Source organism: Mesoplodon bidens (genome assembly GCF_964165515.1).
Source record: "Mesoplodon bidens genome assembly, chromosome: 5".
Lineage (NCBI taxonomy): Eukaryota > Metazoa > Chordata > Mammalia > Artiodactyla > Ziphiidae > Mesoplodon > Mesoplodon bidens.
Genome location: NC_138161.1, coordinates 87077011 through 87088201, shown reverse-complemented (window position 1 = coordinate 87088201; position 11191 = coordinate 87077011).

Sequence of the window (11191 nt, the reverse complement as noted above, 5' to 3'; positions counted from 1 at the left end):
GCTGTATTTACATTAAACAGTTTTAACTCCCTTTGATACATTTGGCTTATTATATCCCTCTATCAACAATCATGAGATTTAAAGATGAGAAGGATTTCAGCAAGCACAAAACCTCCTACTCAACACTCTAAGATATAGATCATAAGTCACAGGTATTAAGCTTTCCCATATCTCTGCTGGGCAAATCACCATGTCTTCTAGAGAAGTCTTGCCTCAAGGAGACCCCAAAGAAATCAACTGCACAGACAGAAAAGGCTCTGTAAGAGATGAGAGAGTGTCGAGTAAAAAGCTGCAGTAATCACCCAGGAGAGCACAGTGGGTAAGAATGCAGGCTGCCTGGCCTCGAATCCTGTCTCCACCATTTACTAGCTGTGGATTCAAGTTACCTCACTTCTCTGGGCCTCAGTTTTCTCATTTGTAAAATAAGGGTTAAAATAGTGCCTAACTCATAGGTTTCTTGATGATTATGTGAGTTAATATACATACAGAGCTTTAAACAATGTCTGGTACAAAGTAAGGCCTCAGGGAACCTGGGCTGCTATTATATATGATATATATAATATGATTTTATATATATATACATACATACACATATTTTTATATATAATTCAGAACCCTTGCTTTTGCACTCTTATGTGTTCTCCTTGAAATCATACAAGTTTGATTTGTAGGAAATACTCTATTATAGGAATATGTCCCTTTTTTGAGTGAGTCATTGTGTTTGGGGCATTTCATCACCAGGGTCTATTGACCTGGATGCTTTCAGATATTTCCTTATAACATAAAAAAGAGCTTTTGTAAGAAGTAAAACATAAAACCCAAGCAACATCAATTCGTTAAAAAAGAAGTTATGCAATCTGCACTCTTGCGACTCCATGAGCATTTGACATTCTAACAATAAAAATTCAACCAATCATAATTCAACGATGCCCAGATCACCCAGAGGTCTCACAGACACACAGAGACATCTGTAAAGGCAGATTTCAGAACTCAGGCTCTAACTGGTAGAAGGAGTTGTGAAGTTAAGATCTTGGAATGGAACTTCCTGAGTTCATATTCCAACTTTATTACTTGGGCTGTCCCTTATCCTATGTGACTCTCAGGTTTTTCATCTATAAAGTGAGACTAGCAGATGCCCCGATACAGTTATTGCGAGGATTAAGTGAGATAACTTTTACGAAGTACATAGCACAGTGCCCGGCACTGATGGGCACTCATAAATGTTAGCTACTTTTAGTATTATTCACAGGCAATACTGATCGACTGGAAATATGAGTTGCCTTTGATAAAGACTAAAACTAAAATAATTAGGTTATTGCTATTGTTATCTATTAATGGGAGAAAAAATCCTAAAATAAATGTTTAAATGATCACAGCACAGATGTACAAAAGGCCACTCAAGGGAGGCCATCAAAATATAACCTATTTGAATGAATTAGCCATAAATAAAGAGAGAGTGTGTCCCTTGAAAAGAAAGTTGGGCAGCCATGGAAGAATAGAGAACTGGGGCCAGCTCCCTGGTCCCCCCGTTTATCCTCCTTCTCCTGGCATCTCCGTCCCATGGGAAGGGTCCAGGCAGGAGGCTGAATCCGAGCAACACTCTCCTGTTACTCCCTCCTCATCCCTGGATCCCTCTTGGGGAACCAAGAAGGATAATTCCCTTTTCCTGGTTCTCAAATGGAGGGTCCTAACACCAGCCAATGTTTCAAAACCAAGAGGCAGAGAGAGGCCGTGAGAATCCTCTACTATCCACAGGAGATGGAAATGGTATGGTGGCCACAGAATCCGAGGATGTGGTCCCTTTGGCAAGGCTCTCTGTAAAGTGGGGAAGTCCCTCAAGCTATCTCAGCCGAGGTGCTTTTCCTAAAATCATCTGCATTCTTTGGCTGTGACTGTACTCCCCAAGCCCTACTCTTCATTAGAATCTGACTTCCTACATAGCATAACTTAACAAACTGACATTCCAGGTCTACCACAGTCCCAGGTACCCTTTTAGTTGTGAGAAGCAGTCTCTCAGGGTCCAGTCACCCCAGATAAGTGAGCACAATGGATCCCCAGACCTCCCAGATGGAGGTTTTTCCAGTTAATTTTCTCCCAGAAAATTTTGCCATGCCATCTCTTCACATTTCTGTAGTATGTAACAGAACTGGTAAGGTATACCTGAAATCTGATTCCAGGTCTTCTGACCCTAAGTCCAATACTCTTTCCATGATGAAAAATGTAAGAGTCTTTCCTATGGTCTGAGCATAAGTTCCTCAATTTATTCAAAGATATTTAAAGGGGAGGATTAGAGAGATTGTCAGTGCCCTAAACCCCAGATGTGTACTGAACAAAGGAAGCAGCCTGGTTAACTGTTCTTCTACTATTTATACCTAAAAGTAGTTAATCAAACTAAGTGTGATTCAGTTAGAGTACAAATACACATCGTACTGGCGAATGTATTTGTTGACAAGCATCGAAAGCCCACATTGAAAGCAAAGCTTGGGCCAAAGGAGTGGGCTCGCAGCGCCTACTAGTGGCTGTCTTTTATCATTGCATAGCTGGTAAAAACATTTTCTGTGTAAAGAAGCCTATGACTCGTAGGGAAACATTATTAACCGCAAATTCCAAATGTGTGATCATTAGATCCAAGTGGAATGTACACTTATTTGTGAAAGCTTTCCTCATATATTAAAATGTATCTCTTTAGGAAACCAAACATGAAAACATAGGACATATATGAAATTACTCAAGTGAGATTATTCATTTAAAAATACTTTTAATAAGACCCCTTTTTAAAAGGAGAAATTTCTCTGGTGGATTTCGCTATTTGGTAATGCAAAAATTCCACATACACACACATTTTTAGAAACATTGTAGTACCAATTCATAGTGTAAAATAATGTATCAGACATAAGCTTTAAAAAATGAAATGCCAGTTACAATAGCTAAGATATGGAAACAACCTAAGTGTCCATCAACAGGTGAATGGATAAAGATGTGGTATATACACAGTGAAATACTACTCAGCCATAAAAGAAGATGACATCTTGCCATTTGTGACAACATGAATGGACCTTGAGGGTATTATGCTAAGTGAAATATGTCAGAGAGACAAATACTGTATTATTTCCCTCATATGTGGAATATAACAAACAAACAAAATAAATGAACAAACCAAATGAAAACAAACATGTAGATACAGAGAATAGAGTAGTGATTATCAGTGGGGAAGAGGCAAAAGGAAGGCAAAATGGATAAAGGGAATCAACCGTATAGTGGTGGATAGAAACTAAATTTTTGGTGGGGAGCATGCTGTAGGGTATACAGAAATAGAAATATGATGTCATACACATGAAACTTATATAAATCCAAGATCAGGACACCAACTAGCAGATTCGTGTCTGGTGAGAGTCCTCCTCCTGGTTCACCGATAGCAGTCTTCTCACTGTGTCCTCTCATGGTGGAAGACCATGTTCACTGGGGTCTCTTTTTATAAGGGCACTAATCCCATTAATGAAGGCTCCATCCTCATGACTTAATCACCTCCCAAAGACCCCAACTCCAAACATCATCACATTGGAGATTAGGTTTCAACATATGAATTTTGGTAGGACACAAATATGCAGTCCATGACAGATGGGAATCTGAAGACAGCGCAGAAGAAATCAGGAGATGGGGATTATAACTGGTCTAGGGGGTGGGCAAGAGGCAGAGTGAAGGCCTAAAGTGGAGCTCTCTCCAGTAGGAGGAGGGGATGTGTGCTACTCAGGTCTCAAGCAGGAAAATCTCTGATTATCGAGAGATGCTGGCCTCAGTCAAGGTTTCTCCATCAAGAGAAGAGCAGCATCTTCACAAATTACTTCCATCTAGAATTTCAAATTCAACTAAGGAAAAATTTGCATTTTCAGGGTCCCATTTCTTGGCCTTCATGGTGCAATTAAAATACTGTTCCTTCAGAAGCCATTTTATTCCAAATTTCCCCTTTGTCCACTTGGAGATAAAGCAAAATAATGAAAAGCTTGTACCTGGGGTATAAGGTTTGAGTCCTTTCCAAAATGTTTTCTCTCTTCTGCTTTCTAACAGCCAATTCTATTTACCTGCTTCTCTACCAGAAGTTTCAGAATACATTGGATGAAATCACGTCTAATTCAACCAATGAGATCATACTTCCTGAAGAGCAGTAAAAGTCCTTAGTTTTAGCTCTAACTGGGGATCACATTTACTAAAATATAATAGTAATAAAGTATGGAAGTATGGAAAGGGAAAATAAGAAAATTAACTAGAAAGCCACACTATTAAATTTGCTTAGAAATTAAGAGCAGGTGTTTGCATTTAGCTACCTAAGGCAACAAAGTACAGAGCAATTTGTCAAACTTTTTCTTTTACTGAAAATGTATGAACTATAAAGTGATCAAAACTATCATGTGTCATTACTCATTCAATATATAATATAAAGTCATAGATTATGTTATCAATATTATATTGTTCCAATTTAAAAATGGCTAGAAGAGAAGCTTATGTGTCAATCTTACTAATAGTTTTTGTTGTTTGTTTCTTACATAAATAAAGATCCTATTTTATGAAATTATTCTGAATGGGAACATTCTTGGACACCAAAGTCCCAGGGAGACATTAGAGCAGGGAGGTTAAGGGCCCTGGTTGGAATCTTGGCTCCAATACTTACTAGCTGTGTGGCCTTGGGCAAGTTATTTAACCTTTTTGATAAGTAACTCTGGTTAGAAACTAATATTCTATTTCCTGCCAGTAAAATGGTATTTAAAATAGTAATTATTTCATAATAGCCATGAGAATTAAATGCATTGCTACATGTAAAATGCTTGGAGCACTGACACATAGTAAGTACTCAATAAATATTAGCTTTAACACCAAAAAATAATCAGTTGATATTAAACCTGTTTGAAATTACATAATCTTTTCTTAAAAATTGGTATTATTTATTTTATTTTTCGCTGCATTGGGTCTTCATTGCTGCGCACGGGCTTTTCTCTAGTTGCAGAGGGGGGCCACTCTTCGTTGAGGCGCGCAAGCTTCTCATTGTGGCAGCTTCTCTTGTTGTGGAGCACAGGCTCTAGGGGTGTGGGCTTCAGTAGTTGTGGCACTCAGGTTCAGTAGTTGTGGCTCGCAGGCTCTAGATCACAGGCTTAGTAGCTGTGGTGCTAAGTAGTTGCTCCACGACATATGGGATCTTCCCAGACCAGGGCTCAAACCCGTGTCCCCTGCATTGGCAGGCGGATTCTTAACCACTGCACTATCAGGGAAGCCCTGAAATTAACATAATCTTAACCTTCATATTACACAGCAGTGAAATTCAAAACATTTCGTAGTCTGATGAACAAGAATTTGAAAGGAAAGCAAATTGCACCTCTTCTCTAACTATAGGATAAGGCCTTTAAAACAGCTAAGATATTTCTAGCCACTCCCCTCTTTTTGCCATTAAGATTTAACAACTAGATACAATTCCTTTTTAATCAACTGATAATATTTTTGCAGAAATTAGCTTGGCCACTGGGGGGCTCTCACAGGCTCTCATTAATGCTATTTAAAAGTGATTCAATAAAAATAACTAACACAAAGAATGAACATCACCAAATACCAATAACACAACTGGTAAACCCCTTTTCAAAAGTAATTCAGCAATATATATCAAATAGAATAAAATATGTATATTCTTTGATCCAGCTTCTAAAAGTCTATCTAAAAAATTATGTTGATGATATCACTTATACGTGGAATCTAAAATACAACACAAATGAACCTGTCTACAAAAGAGAAACAGACTCTCAGACATAGAGAACAGACTTGTGGTTGCCAAGGGGGGGGGGGTTATTAGGAGAGGAACGGATTGGGAGTTTGGGATTAGCAGATGCAAACTAGTATATATAGGATGAATTAACAACAAGGTCCTACTGTATGGCACAGGGGACTATACTCAATATCCTGTGACAAACCATAATGGAAAAGAATATGAAAAAGAATATGTATATGTATTAACTGAGTCACTTTGCTGTACAGCAGAAACTAACACAACACTGTAAATCAACTATACTTCAATAAAATTTTTTAAAATAAAATAAAATTCAGTATTAGTTACCTACAAAAAATAAAATAATTATTATGAAAGTGTTCAATTAACTTTTTCAGTTTACATTTCAATTAAGTGTTCAACTAAGAACTAGATGATGTTATAAAATATTAATTTCAAAATGGAAATTGCTAAATTTTATTTCAAAACACCTGTACAGTTGGAGACTAGTTTTTAAATATAAATAAATATATTTGGAAAATATACACTGAAATATTAACAAGCGTTCCTTGGAGTAGTGAGATTGAGGGGTTTTACTCTCTTTTGTTCTTTAGGCATTTTCCAATTTTCCATAATGAACATGAGTTGATTTTATGATGAGAAAAAAAATGTTTAATTTTTAAATTTAAAATATTTTGGGGGAATTCCCTGGTGGTCCAGTGATTAGAACTCCATGTTTGCACTGCAGTGGGGCACAGGTTCAATCCCTGGTCTGGGAACTAAGATCCCGCAAGCCACACAGCATAGCCAAAAAATAAATAACCAAAATAAAATATTTTTAAAATTTTTAAATATTCATTATTATTAGGGTCTACGAAGAGTCCTCAAGTCCCTATACACTATGTGACCCTCCTGATGATTATGTGACTACCTCACCAGCAGTCCTCTTTACCTTCAGAACGTAGTTCAAGCCCTTTAGGATATAGGGTCACACAGGCCCTTTATGACACAAACCCCTCAACAACCCTTACATTTCAGTTAAGTGAAATCCCCTCCACTGTGCAGCTCCCTACCCCACGCAATGTCCACAACAATCATAATGAACTCCTTGGACGTTCCTTATAGCGGAACACCACACTTTCTGGTCCCCTATGCTTTACACCTTCATTCTGCAAGAAGTGACCTCTCCACCCAGCTACTTTGCAGTCACCCGAAATTAGCCCAAGAACCTCCTACGACAGGACTTTCCTACCTCTTCCTATGAAGTTCTGAAGGGTCCCATAAGACCTTGTGCATGCTTTTATCAAAACATAAATTACCCATACTATGCTGTCTAGTTTCTAATTTAACCATGTGGATTGTTTTCTCAGCAAGAATAATAATTGCATTCATTACTAGCCTCCAACCTATCCTCATGCAGATCCTTCTACCTAGAATGCCTTCCAGCACAGCCACAGCTCACTCTCTCTAAGTTCTATCCAGGTGTCATTTGGAACAGGAACATCCCTCACCCTCCAGGGTGAGCAAAGTCTACCCCTCAGGTTCCCCTAGCCCTCTGTATAGGACTGAGCCGTGCTGCTTTCAAATTATCTGTCCAGCTGTCTGGGAGTTCCTCAAAGGCGGAAGCTGTGCCTGACTCATTCCCCTAAGAAGTCCAATATCTAGTAGAGTATCAGTGTGAGGCCAGGGCAAACAGTAATCATTGTTATCTGAGCTAAACACCTTCTCTTAATGTTTTCCAAACGAAAGTTCTAGCTTAATGTCTAGGGAACTGTGGTAGGGAATTCCTTATCAGTTCAGTGGTTAGGACTCTGAGTTTTCACTGCCGGGTCCCGGGTTCAATCCCTGGTCGGGGAACTAAGATCCCTCAAGCCACGTGGCCAAAAAACAAGGGAAAAAATAAATAAAATAAAAACTGTGGTTTCAACCAACATCACTTTAGAGGAAAGTTCTCATCCTATGCTGTGGTAAGCAACCTCTAAGATGACTCCCAGTGATCCCCACCTCCTGGTATTCACACTCTTGTGTAGTTCCTCCTACACTGTTCCAGGGTGAGTCTGAATGAACAATAGCACATGACAGAAGTGATGGTATGTCACTTGCAAAATCAGGTTATAAAAAGACTGGGGCTAAATAAAAGAGTGGTAAAGACAAATGATGAACTAGGAAACTCCAGTATGTTTGATATTGGATAAACACTGATATGTTTCCACAGAAACATCCAAAAAGAGAGAGAGAGAAGGAGAAAATGTCAGGACCGTTGTTGATGCTCTGAAAAATAGTCAAAGGTTTATAGCAACAAAACAAATACCCAATCAAGAAAAAGCCATCTTCAAAATGATAGGAAAGTTTGGGGGCATTTTTATTCACCCTTTCACCTTCCCACCCCAGTGCAACAGCAGTCTTGATCTTGAAGCAGCAGCAGCCCAGTTCCCAGTTCCCTCCCTTGACAAAGGAACAGAGCAGACTTTATTTGAAAAGCATCATGTACATCTATTCTGACATCTCTGGAGGTGCTTGAACTACCGACACAAGACGCTCATCTTCAATTTGCCTAACTTGGAACTTGGAAAAAGCAGTGGGCACTGCTTGTAAAAGGTGCAAGGTGGACTACAGACTCACAGATGCCTGGGACAAAAGATTACAGGTAGAGGAACTTTCCTGGTGGTCCAGTGGTTAAGACAATGCGCTTCCATTGCAGGGAGCATGGGTTCATCCCTGGTCAGGGAACTAAGATCCCACATGCCACATGGCCAAAAAAATAGAAGAAGAAAAAAAAAGATTACAGGTGTAAACAACCTATAGATTGTCTAAGAACTGGAGGATGAGTTAGGATGTGATTCTTTGGGAAATTAGGACATTCAAAAGCAGCTGTCTATAGGGGGAATTTAGAAAGCTACACACATGCCCAGGCAAGCTGCATACCCAGGAAGGCCTGAAAAGGCCTTAAGTTTTCACTTTGGGCTGATTCCTAGGATCAGAGAAAGCCTACTGGAGTATTTGAAGGAGTGCTTTAACATAGAGCCAAGATGCAGAGACTGTGAGAACTAGTTGGTTTTTTTTGTCTTTCTGCTTCTTTTTAAAATTTTTTGTGAGTTTTTGTTGTCGTCTTGTTTTTTAACTCCTGACATTCAAGGAAATCTGTCAAAACATTAGCTGGGGCTTCCCTGGTGGCGCAGTGGATGAGAGTCCGCCTGCTGATGCAGGGGACATGGGTTCGTGCCCCGGTCCGGGAAGATCCCACATGCCACGGAGCGGCTAGGCCCGTGAGCCATGGCCACTGAGCCTGCATGTCTGGAGCCTGTGCTCCGCAATGGGAGAGGCCACAACAGTGAGAGGCCCGCGTACTGGAAAAAAAAAAAATTAGCTGAACATGAGCTAAAGGAACAGACACTTCCATGACCACACACAATAAGGAATAGTCTTTGCAAAAGGTGTGGAAAAATCTCAAAGCATGTGGACTACCACAGCCTACAGCAGTAATAATTTTAAAAAAGGAAAAGCAAACCTTGGGGAATAAGGAAAATCTGATTTCCAGAGTTACCGCATTATAACTGTCAGATGCTCAACTTTCAACAACAACAAAATCACAAGGCATACAAAAAAAGTGAAAAATATAATCCATCCAAAAAACAAACTGATAGAAACCACCATTGAAAAAGCACAGACATTGGACTTGCTAGACAAAAACTTCAAAACAACTATTAAATATGCTCAAAAAGCTAAAGGAAAATCTGGACAAAGAGCTAAAGAAATCAGGAAAACATTTTATGAACAAAATAAGAATATCAATAAAGAGATAGAAATTATAAAAATAAACCAAACAAATTTTGAAGAATTATGGGGGTGTCCTAGAAGAAGAAAGAAAGGGGCAAAGAGATTATTTGAAGAAATAATGTCTGAAAACCTTGCAGATATGATGAAATGCTTAAATCTACAAATCTAAGAAGCTTAATGTATTGCGCATAAGACAAACTGACACATTATAATCAAACTGTTGAGAGACAAAGTCAAAGAGAGAATCTTGAAAGCAGCAAGAGAAAAGTGACATCACAAATAAGGAATCCTCAATAAGATTTACTAGCTGACTACTCAGAAGAAACCTTGGACACTAGAAGTCAGTGGAATGATGTAAAATGTCAAAAGAAAAAACTTTCAACCAACAAATTTATATCTGGCAAAACTGTCCTTCCAAAATGAGGGAGAAATTAAGACATTCCCAGATAAACAAAAGCTGACTACCGCTAGACCAGCCCTACAAGACATTAAAAGGAATCTTTAGATTGAAACAAAAGGACACTAGACAATAACTTGAAGAAGTAAGAAGAAATAAAGATCTCCAGTAAAGGTGAATACATAGGCAAATATAAAAGCCAGAATTATTGCAGTTTTGGTTTGTAACTACTTTTCATTTTCTAAGATGGAAATTTATAGCTTTAAAGGCATCCATTTAAAAAGATCTCAGGCTTCCCTGGTGGCGCAGTGGTTGAGGGTCCGCCTGCCGATGCAGCGGACACAGGTTCGTGCCCCGGTCCAGGAGGTTCCCGCATGCCACAGAGTGGCTGGGCCCGTGAGCCATGGTTGCTGAGCCTGTGTGTCCGGAGCCGGTGCTCCACGGCGGGAGAGGCCGCAGCGGTGAGAGGCCCGTGTACCGCAAAAAAAAAAAAAAAATCTCAAATCAATAAGCAAGCTGTAAACTTTGAGGAACTAGAAAAAGAAGAACAAACTAAACTCAAAACTAGTAGAAGGAAATAATATAGATTAGAGTGGAAATAAATAAAGAATATAAAAAGGAGAAAATTTATAAAAATCAAGTTGGTTCTTTGAAAAGATCAACAACATTAAAAAACCCTTAGCTAGATTGAATAAGGGGGAAAAAGACTCAAATTCCTAAAATCAGAAATGAAAATAGGAACATTTTCACCGATTTTATAGAAATAAAAAGGATTTTGAGAATACTGTGAACAATTGTATGCCATCAAATTAGATAACCTAGATGAAATTGATAAATTCCTAGAAATACACAATCTATGAAAACAACTCATGAAGAAATAGGAAATAGGTAAACTTATAACTAGTAAGGAGATTAAATCAGCAATCAAAAACCTCCCAACAGAGCAAAGCCCCGGACCAGATGGCTTCACTGGTGAATTCTACCAAATATTGAAAGAAGAATTAACACCGATCCTTCTCAAACTCTTCCAAAACAATCAAAGCAAGAAAGAACACTTTCTAGCTCATTCTATGAAGCAGGATTAACCTAATAACAACAACAAAGACACTATAAAATAACAAAAAACAAAACAAAAAACTGCAGACCAGTATCCCTTATGAATATTGCTTCAAACATCCTCAACAAAACCCTAGCAAATCAAAATCAGCATATTAGACTATATATAAATATATGAAATGAACATATACACCTTAAATTTATAGAATGTTATA